The sequence below is a fragment of the Sceloporus undulatus genome, chromosome 8 (assembly GCF_019175285.1).
Source record: "Sceloporus undulatus isolate JIND9_A2432 ecotype Alabama chromosome 8, SceUnd_v1.1, whole genome shotgun sequence".
Lineage (NCBI taxonomy): Eukaryota > Metazoa > Chordata > Lepidosauria > Squamata > Phrynosomatidae > Sceloporus > Sceloporus undulatus.
The window spans coordinates 36,337,691-36,347,005 of NC_056529.1; the positions used below are offsets into that span (position 1 = coordinate 36,337,691).

The window sequence follows — 9,315 nt, forward strand, 5'->3', positions numbered from 1 at the left end:
AAGCCCCAGCCAGGATTTTAGTCCAAAATATCTAGAGTACTGGGTTGCCTACCTCCTGGTGTGGACTTTTGAAATAGATAATATTCTCCTCTCAGAGCAATACTACTGAATAATTGTCTGAAGGCTTGCTGTTGTTTTTGTGCATCTTTAAGTCATTTCCAACTTATGTAGATCCTAAGTCGTGGGAGCATTTGTTCAGGGCATGTTTGCCATTACTTTCCCCTGAGGGTGAGAGAATGTTGCCCAGTGGATTTCATGGTAATGCATGGAATTGAACCTTGGTCTCCAGAGTTGTAGTCCGATACGCAAACCACTGGCTCCCTGGTTTATAGAATCATAGAGTTGGAAAAGACCACAAGGAGCATGCAGTCCAACCCCATTCTGCCATGCAGGAACTCCCAATCAAAGCAGCCCTGACAGATGACCATCCAACCACTGTTTAAAGACCTCTAAGGAAGGAGACTCCACTACACTCCGAGGAAGGAGTGTGTTCCACTGTCGAACAGCCCTTACTCTCAGGAAGTTCCTCCTAATGTTGAGCTGGAATCTCTTTTCCTGGAGCTTGCATTCATTGCTCCGGGTCCTAATCTCTGAAACAGCAGAAAACAAGCTTGCTCTCTCCTCAATATGACATCCCTTCAAGTATTTAAACAGGGCTATCATATCACCTCTTAACCTTCTCTTCTCCAGGCTAAACATCCCCAGCTCCCTAATTCATTCCTCATAGGGCATGGTTTCCAGACCTTCACCATTTTAGTCACCCTTCTTTGGACATACTCCACTTTCTCCACATCCTTTTTTAATTGTGGTTCCCAGAACTGGACACAATAGTCCAGGTGGGGCCTGACCAAAGCAGAATAGAGTGGAACAATTACTTCCCTTGATCTAGACACTATACTTCTATTGATGTAGCCTAAAATTGCATTGGCCTCATGTTCAACTTGTGCTCTACTTGGACTCCTAGTTCCCTTTCACATGTAGTTTCATTCAGCCAGGTGACACCCATCCAATATCTGTGCATTTCATTTTTCCGCCCTAAGTGTACCTTGCATTTCTCTGTGTTGAAGTTCATTTTGTTAGCCTTGGCCCAGCTTTCCAATCTATCAAGGTCACTTTGAATTTTGATCCTGTCCTCTGGAGTATTAGCTACTCCTCCTAGTTCGGTGTCATCTGCAAATTTGATAAGCATGCTCCCCCGATTCTGTCATCCAAGTCATTGATAAAGATGTTGAATCGCACTCGGCCCAGGACAGAGCCCTGTGGGACCCCACTGGTCACTTCTCGACAGAACCATCCAATTAACCTTGGTTCTGACAATTATATACTTTCTTCAGTTGGTGATTTTTGGAATATCTTTGGATATTGAAAACTTGCTGCAGAGGCCATGTAAAGATCCCAAGCTGTCCATGGGAATGGTAGATACACATTTAGTAGATAGAGATCAACACAACTGCGTGAATTTTTGGATTCTCTTTGCTCAGTATGACTTTTGGGACTTTCCTGCTAAGCGCCTTTACTTCAAAATTTCTGCTGCATGACTGACTAAAACTGACAGGAATCATGTAATAGAGTAATGGGGAATGCTGCCTGCATGTATATAGAAATAACCCACTGGAATTGGTACGCAGCTCATTATGTTAGGGCCTACTGGGATGAGAAGGAGGAGGAATAGCACTATATGTCAGAGATATTTACACCAGTGAAGAGATCCAGGACATCAATCATGGAAGCCAGGTGGAGAGCATCTGGATAAAAATTAAAGGGGAGGGAAACAACAACAAGGATGTTATGGTGGGAGTCTACTACAGATCCCCAAGTCAGACTGAGGAATTGGATGATATCTTTCTAGAACAGATGACCACACAGTCAGAAAGGAGAGATGTAGTAGTGATGGGTGACTTCAACTATCCTGATATTTGCTGGTAGTCAAACTCAGCAAAATCCTCAAGGTCTAGCAAATTCCTCACTTGCCTGGAAGACAATTTCATTGTCCAAAAGGTGGAAGAGGCAACAAGGGGGTTAGCTATTTTAGATCTGATCCTAACCAACAAGACTTGGTTAATGGGGTTGCAAGTGTTTAATGGGATCATTAGGTGGAAGTGACCATGTTTTCCTGGGAGTTTGTAATACAGTGGAAAGGAGAAGCCAGGCATAGTCAGACACGCATCCTAGACTTTAGGAGAGCGGATTTCAGTAAACTTAGAGAAGTATTGAGGGAAATTCCATGGTCAGAAATACTAAAAGATAAAGGATTCAGGATGGATGGGACTTTCTCAAAAGGGAGATACTGAAGGCACAATTCAAACAGTTCCAGTGAAAAAGAAATGGGAGGTGTCTCAAGAAACCAGGATGGATGACTAAGGAACTTTCAACCGAGCGAGTTTGAAAGAACATGTATAAGAAATGGAAAAAGGGGGAATCACAGAAAAGGAATTCAAAGAAATAGCAGGTATATGCAGGGGTAAAGTCAGAAAAGCAGCGCAGAATGAGCTCAGGCTTGCTAGAGAGGTTAAGAACAATAAAAAGGGCTTTTTTGGATATTCCGCAGCAAAAGTAAGAAGAGAAATGGTAGGGCCCTCCGTGGAGAAGATGGCAAAATGCTAACAGAAGACAGAGAAAAGGCGAATTACTTAACACCTTCTTTGCCTCAGTCTTCTCAGAAAAAGAAAAGGGTGCTCAACCTGAGGATAATGGAGCAGAGGACAGAATAGGAGAATTTCAGCACAGAATAAGTAAAGAGATAGTAGAGGAAACCTTGTTAATCTAAATGAATTTAAGTCTCCGGGACCAGATGAACTCCATCCAAGGGTATTAAAAGAACTGGCAAATGTAATATCGGAGCCATTGGCAATCATCTTGAGAACTCCTGGAAAACAGGAGAGATCCCAGCAGACTGGAGAGGGCAAACGTTGTTCCCATCTTCAAAAAGGGGAAAAAAGAGGATCCCAACAATTATCGTCCAGTTAGTCTGACATCAATACCAGGAAAGATTCTGGAGCAGATAATTAAACAGAGAGTCTGTGACATCTAGATGGCAATTCCATAATCCCAAAAACTCAACATGGGTTTCAGAAGAACAACAACACAACACAACAACAACAACAACAATATTATTGTATACCGCCCTCTGGCAAACCAATCCGGGCGGTTAACAACAGTAAAATATAAATAGACAATTAAAAACCTTTATCCCTCCCCCCTTAAGACAATATTAAACAGTATAACATATTAAAAACACAATGTCAATGCATAAAAACAACAATTAAAAACTAAAAACCCTGATATCCCTCTGTTGATCCTAACCATGACTAAGAGGGGCCACGGGAGGAATGAGGGAATCAGGGAACCTGGGCCGGGATGGAAAGGCCTGCTGGAAGAGATCCGTCTGACCGCTTTTTTAAAGCTGTCTAATGATGTTATCTGACGGATCTCATCCGGCAGGTCGTTCCAGAGTTTGGGGGCGACAGCAGAGAACGCCCTCTGGGAGGTCGCCGCAAGCTAGATTTTAGAGCTGTAGTAAGTTCCTCCCAGAGGACCGGAGAGCATGGGGAGGATTTGTACGGGAGGAGGCGGTCCCTAAGATAGCTTGGACCAAAGCCATTTGGGGCTTTAAGGTCATGCCAGACAAATCTAATCTCTTTCTTTGATAAATTACAGCTTGGTAGATGGAAGGGAATGCGGTGGATATAGTATATCTTGATTTCAGAACCTTTGACAAGGTTCCCATGATCTTGGCAAAAAGCTGTAAATGTGGACTAGACATGGCAACTGTTACATGGATTTGTAATTGGGTTGACTGGGCGAAGCCAAAGGGTGCTGAACAATGGTCCTTTCATCTGGAGAGAAGTGACCAGTGGGGTCCCACAGGGCTCTGTCCTGGGCCCTTGCTATGCAACATCTTTATCAATGACCTGGATGACAGAATTGGGAGCAACTTATCAATTTGCAGATGGACACCAAATTAGGAGGAATAGCTATACCCCAGAGGACATGATCAAGATTCAAAATGACCTGAATAGACTAGAAAGCGGTGGCCAAAGCTAACAAATGAAATTCAACACGGAGAAAGTAAGGTATTGCACTTAGGGCGGAAAAATAAATTGCACAGATATAGGATGGGGGTCACCTGGCTGAATGAAACTACGTGCGAAAGGGATCTAGGAGTCCAAGTAGACCACAAGTTGAACATGGGTGAATAGTGTGATGCGGCAGCTAAAAAGGCCAATGCATTTATGCTGCATCAAAAAAGTATAGTGTCTAGATCAGGGGTAGGCAACTTTTTGAGCCGGGGGCCGGGTTGCTTTCCCTCAGGCGACTGGGGGGCCGGGGGCGGAGCTTCCACCTCGAGCGGTGGGGCCACGTGTTGGGGTGGAGTCTTCCACCCTCCAGGAGCCAGGCCTCCCCATCTTTGCCGGGCCTGACGGGGCCCCAGGCCCCGTCAGAGGCCGGCAGAAAGGCCGGTGGGGGCCGCCAGCGCTGGAGGCCTCCCCTCTTTGCCGGCCCTAACAGGGCCCCAGGCCCCGTCAGAGGCTGGCAAAAAGCGGGGGGGCCGCCAGCACTGGAGGACTCCAGGGATGGCAGGGGCCTCTAAGAGACCCCCTGCCGTCGCCGGAGGCATCTTGGAGGACTCTAGGGACGGCAGCGGGCCCCTAAGAGACCCCCTGCCGTCGCCGGAGGCCTCTTGGAGGACTCCAGGGACGGCAGCGGGCCTCTCAGAGACCCTGCCGCCGCCGGAGGCCTCGGAGGACTCCAGGGACGGCAGTGGGCCCCTAAGTGACCCCCTGCCGTCGCCGGAGGACTCTTGGAGGATCCAGGGCGGCAGTGGGCCTCTCAGAGACCCCTGCTGCCGCCGGAGTCCTCTTGGAGGACTCAGGGACGGCAGCGGGCCCCTAAGAGACCCCCTGCCGTCGCCGGAGTCCTCTGGAGGGGACTCCTGGGGGGGCAGCGGGTCCCTTAAAGGCCGCTGCCGCCTCCGGAGCCGTTTGGGGACTCCTGGGGCAGCAGCGGGTCTCTTAAAGGCCTGGCTGCATAGCGTGAAGTCTCGCGCGCCTTTTCTCTCCCTCCATAACTGTCATCTTTCGGCCGTTGAGGGAGAGAGCAGGCCGGCCCAGCGTCATCAGGGGCTGGCCTGAAGACAGAGTGCCCTCCCTCCATAACTGTCATCTTTCGGCCGTTGAGGGAGAGAGCAGGCCGGCCCAGCGTCACAGGGGCTGGGCCTGAGAGACGAGTGCCCTCCCTCATAATGTCATCTTTCGGCCGTTGAGGGAGAGAGCAGGCCGGACCAGCGTCATCAGGGGCTGGCCTGAAGACAGAGTGCCTCCCTCCATAACTGTCATCTTTCGGCCGTTGAGGGAGAGAGCAGGCCGGCCCAGCGTCATCAGGGGCGGCCTGAAGATACAGTGTATCTTAATTGTAGATTTTCTTGTACTGTTATATAATTTTCTTGTACACCGCTATGGATCTATTTGGAATAGCGGTTTATAATAAACATTTATTATTATTATTATTATTCACCGCTATGGGCACCGCCATTTTTCTTCCAAAATGGCGGCACCCTAGAGGCAAAAAGCCGCATTCGGCGATGGGCGGCTGCGGCTGCTGCCGCGGGCCAGTCGAAAAGCCTCTGCGGGCCGGATCCGGCCTGCGGGCCGCAGGTTGCCGACCCATGGTCTAGATCAAGAGAAGTAATAGTGCCACTGATTCTGCTTTGGTCAGGCCCCACCTAGATATTGTGTCCAGTTCTGGGCGCCACAATTCAGAAAGGACATTGAGAACTGGAGCGTGTCCAAAGGAGGGTGACAAAAATGGTGAAAGGTCTGGAAACCATGCCTATGAGGAACGCCTTAGGGAGCTGGGGATGTTTAGCCTTGAGAAAAGAAGGTTAAGAGGTGATATGATAGCCCTGTTTAAATATTTGAAAGGAGTCATGTTGAAGAGGGAGCAAGCTTGTTTTCTGCTGCCCAGAGAACAGGACCCGGAACAATGGATGCAAGCTCCAGGAGAGATCCACTCAACATTAGGAGGAACTTCCTGACAGGAGGGCTGTTCGACAGTGGAATGCACTCCCTCGGAGGGTGATAGAGTCCCTCCTTGGAGGTCTTTAAACAGAGGCTGGATGGCCATTGTCAGGGATGCTTTGATTTGGATTTCTTGCATGGCAGGAGTTGGACTAGATAGCCCTAGTGGTCTCTTCCACTCTACGTTCTTGATTCTATGAGAAGAAAATTTCATGGCCTGGAGAGGTCAGTGGTCAATTTCTGGAGCAGGTAGGTATAGATTCACGTCACAGTGACCTCACGGACTGCGCAGTCTCCTGATTCCACCTTGGGCTGCTGGCTGCAGTTCCCGTCTTCTAGTCATGGTTTTCAAAACTTTGGTCTTCTGTATGTTTGGCACTTCACTTCCAGAATTATTGAGCACTGGCACATTGGCTGAGACTTTGGGGAGCTGAAATCAAAACCTCCAAAGGCCTAGTCTGAGAACTACTCTTCTAAGTCAGAACACTGTGACACAGTACACTGCAGGCAGGCAGTACGCTAAAGAAACAGACTATACATGCACACTCACATGAGATCAGGTGTAACAGGAATGCAATGGGAAAGAGAGGGGATGCAACAGTCTGTGTTGATACAGAAGATTTTTTAATCTGGGATCAGATTCTGCACTAGGTAGTCTGGGTTCCATGTTTTGTTGTCCTGAAATGCTCTAAGTATGGGTGGAGAATATCTCCCTTCAGGATGTCTGGAGACTACAGGGGTCTGAATCCGACTGAAAGCTCTTTTGCTATTACTTTTTATCAGTAACTGGGAAAGAGGCTATTTGACACTAGGAAACTGTGGGTACAGCAATGAGCTCTAGTTAGTATCCTGGGGAATGGTGCTGAGGCTTACCCTGAGAAGACATGCAAGACTGAACTGGTATTTTTGGTGATAGGAACTGATGTACTGAAGCCTACTCTTGAATAGACATACACAGAACTGAGCTGTGTTTTGCATAAAATGTCAAAATGTGTAAGAAGTATATCTGATCTTTCCACACACACACTTTGGTTTGTTCCTGAATGTGTCCGCAAGACCCTTTCAGAACTGGAATTTGGACATGGTTCCTCATCCTCTGCTCTAAGCAAACAAACAATGCAACCAAGTGCATCTGAAGCAATCCTTTTTAATAAATAGGCAGCTGGTAGCAGGCAGCTGGTGATTTTTCTCCATTGGAGAGTCAGAAGGGGAAGAAAGTCACTTGAGGAGGTTTCAATTTTCTCTTGTGCATAAAAAGCCATTCAGTGGATGGCAAATCACACCTGACACTGTATATTCAAGAAGGTGCATAGAGTGTTTCAATTAATTACTGCTTTCAGAAGAGGAAAATTCTGTGCATGAAGGTTGAGATTTGAATTGCTGATAAGCACATTGACTATGAAATGTTTGGAAACAACCTAGTGGATAAATTTTACTTTCCCATCTCAAGCATAACGTCTGTTTCTCTCATGTATTGAAAGCCACAGCATCATTTCCCACCCTTCATTTGCTTTTAAATGGAGACATTTTTGCCACTCCTTTTTGGGACAGCTTCCAGGTGGGCTGGGAGCATGCGTTGTTTGAATGCCATACGGCCAAAGTACCCAGAAAGCTCTTTATTTGGGCATGGTGTTTGTGGGCCTCAGTTACATTTCCCTGTCCTTCATTCAGATTCCAAACCACAGTTGATCTTCCAAAGATACAACGGTTTCAAACACATACAGTGGTGCCTCGGGTTACGAAAATAATTGCTTCCGCGGCCGCTTTCGTAACGAAAGCCTTCGAAGCTGAAAACCCAAGGCGCTAATGGGAAAAAAGCCGCGGCTCTGCCGCGGCTCCATTTAAAATAGCGCCGGAGTTTTTTCGTAACCCGAAAAAACTTTGTACCGAAACAAATAAATCCCTTGGGATTTTTTCGTATCTGAAAAATTCGTAACCTGGGTATTTCGTATCCGAGGTACACACTGGCTACCTGCTCCTACTTTCCATCCTAAGTTTCTTCCCCCATTTCATGAGGAGCCAGCCACAGGATCATTGCCTGTACTATGGTTTATCAATGTCACACACACATCAAAACATACTCAAACTATGGTGTTTGATGCATGTTTGTGGGAAGTACCATGCACTATGGTTTGAGATTAAAACTTCATATTAAACTAGGGCAGGCAACGTCTGCAGCAAGTAAAATGGATTTAGCAAAAGAAGTGGATATGAGGCTGTGGATAGGAAGCTGAAGGGTCTGGGATGCAGGGCAGGTGGAATTGTAATTGGGTTGACCACCAAACCCAAAGGGTACTGCACGATTTTTTGTTGTGTTGTCTATACTTGGCTCTTCAGCCAAAAGGCTATCAGAGCACCTTACAAATTGTTAATTAGACATTTTCCCTGCCCCAGGCTTACAATCTAATGAGACAAGACAAAAGGAACGGCAGTGGGGAAGGGGGAATCCAGCAGATCTTCTCTCCCTCTGATGCCTGAACTTCATGGCTCCTCATCATGGAAAAAGTGACTAGAGGGGTGCCACAGGATTGTGTCCTGGGCCCAGGCTGAACGTTAGTCAACAATGTATGAGGCAGCTTTTAATAACCATGTATTCTGGGTGGCATCAACAGTTAGTATAGTGTTTAACTTTTATTGCAATCAGATACAAGTGCTTCTAAAAAGAGATCTTCCCTCTTATCACCTAAAGAGGAAGCCTAATTGTTCCTTTGAGATGTTTTTCTTCACATGGCAACTGTATATGAAGATATTGTGTTGTGTCCCTTCAAGTCGTTTTTCTGACTTGGGGTGACCCTACAGCAAACAATGCACAAGATGTACTTTATCAAATATTCATTAAGATGGTCTTTAATCAGTATGTAATCAAGACTTGCTTCATAATCTGAGGACCACATTTTGAAAGAGACTGAAGAACCTACCTGTGAAGACCAGGCTGGTATTTTCAAGTTCTTCCTGTGGCACCTTGAAGCTGAAGGACTCATTGTAGAATGGATCAATTGTGGCCTTCTTGCAAGAGGTTCTTTCTTGGTTTTTGCCAGTTTTAACCCAGGAACAGCTGATTTTTAAAAAGGATCTGAGAAAGATGAGCCACATTCCAAATGTGCAAATGGATTTTCATTAGCTGGATGTCTGCTTCAAATTGTGGTCCAGTTCCCTAAGTGTTTATTGTTTTGAGATTGGACTTTTTCAGTATCTAATGTATTTGTATTAATCTAGATGTCTGAGCTGTATTAGATTCTTCATGATTAATTTCCCCATCAGATCTCTACATTTTGCTGATGTTATATTTCCTTCCCTT

General features: G+C 46.4%; 1 protein-coding gene across 8 annotated transcripts in view; it reads right to left on the bottom strand.

Moving 5' to 3' along the window:
* The window catches only part of SYT17 (synaptotagmin 17), a 51,430-nt gene that overhangs the window by 2,352 nt on the left and 39,763 nt on the right, over positions 1 to 9,315 (bottom strand). The gene's annotated exons all lie outside the window — the stretch shown is intronic.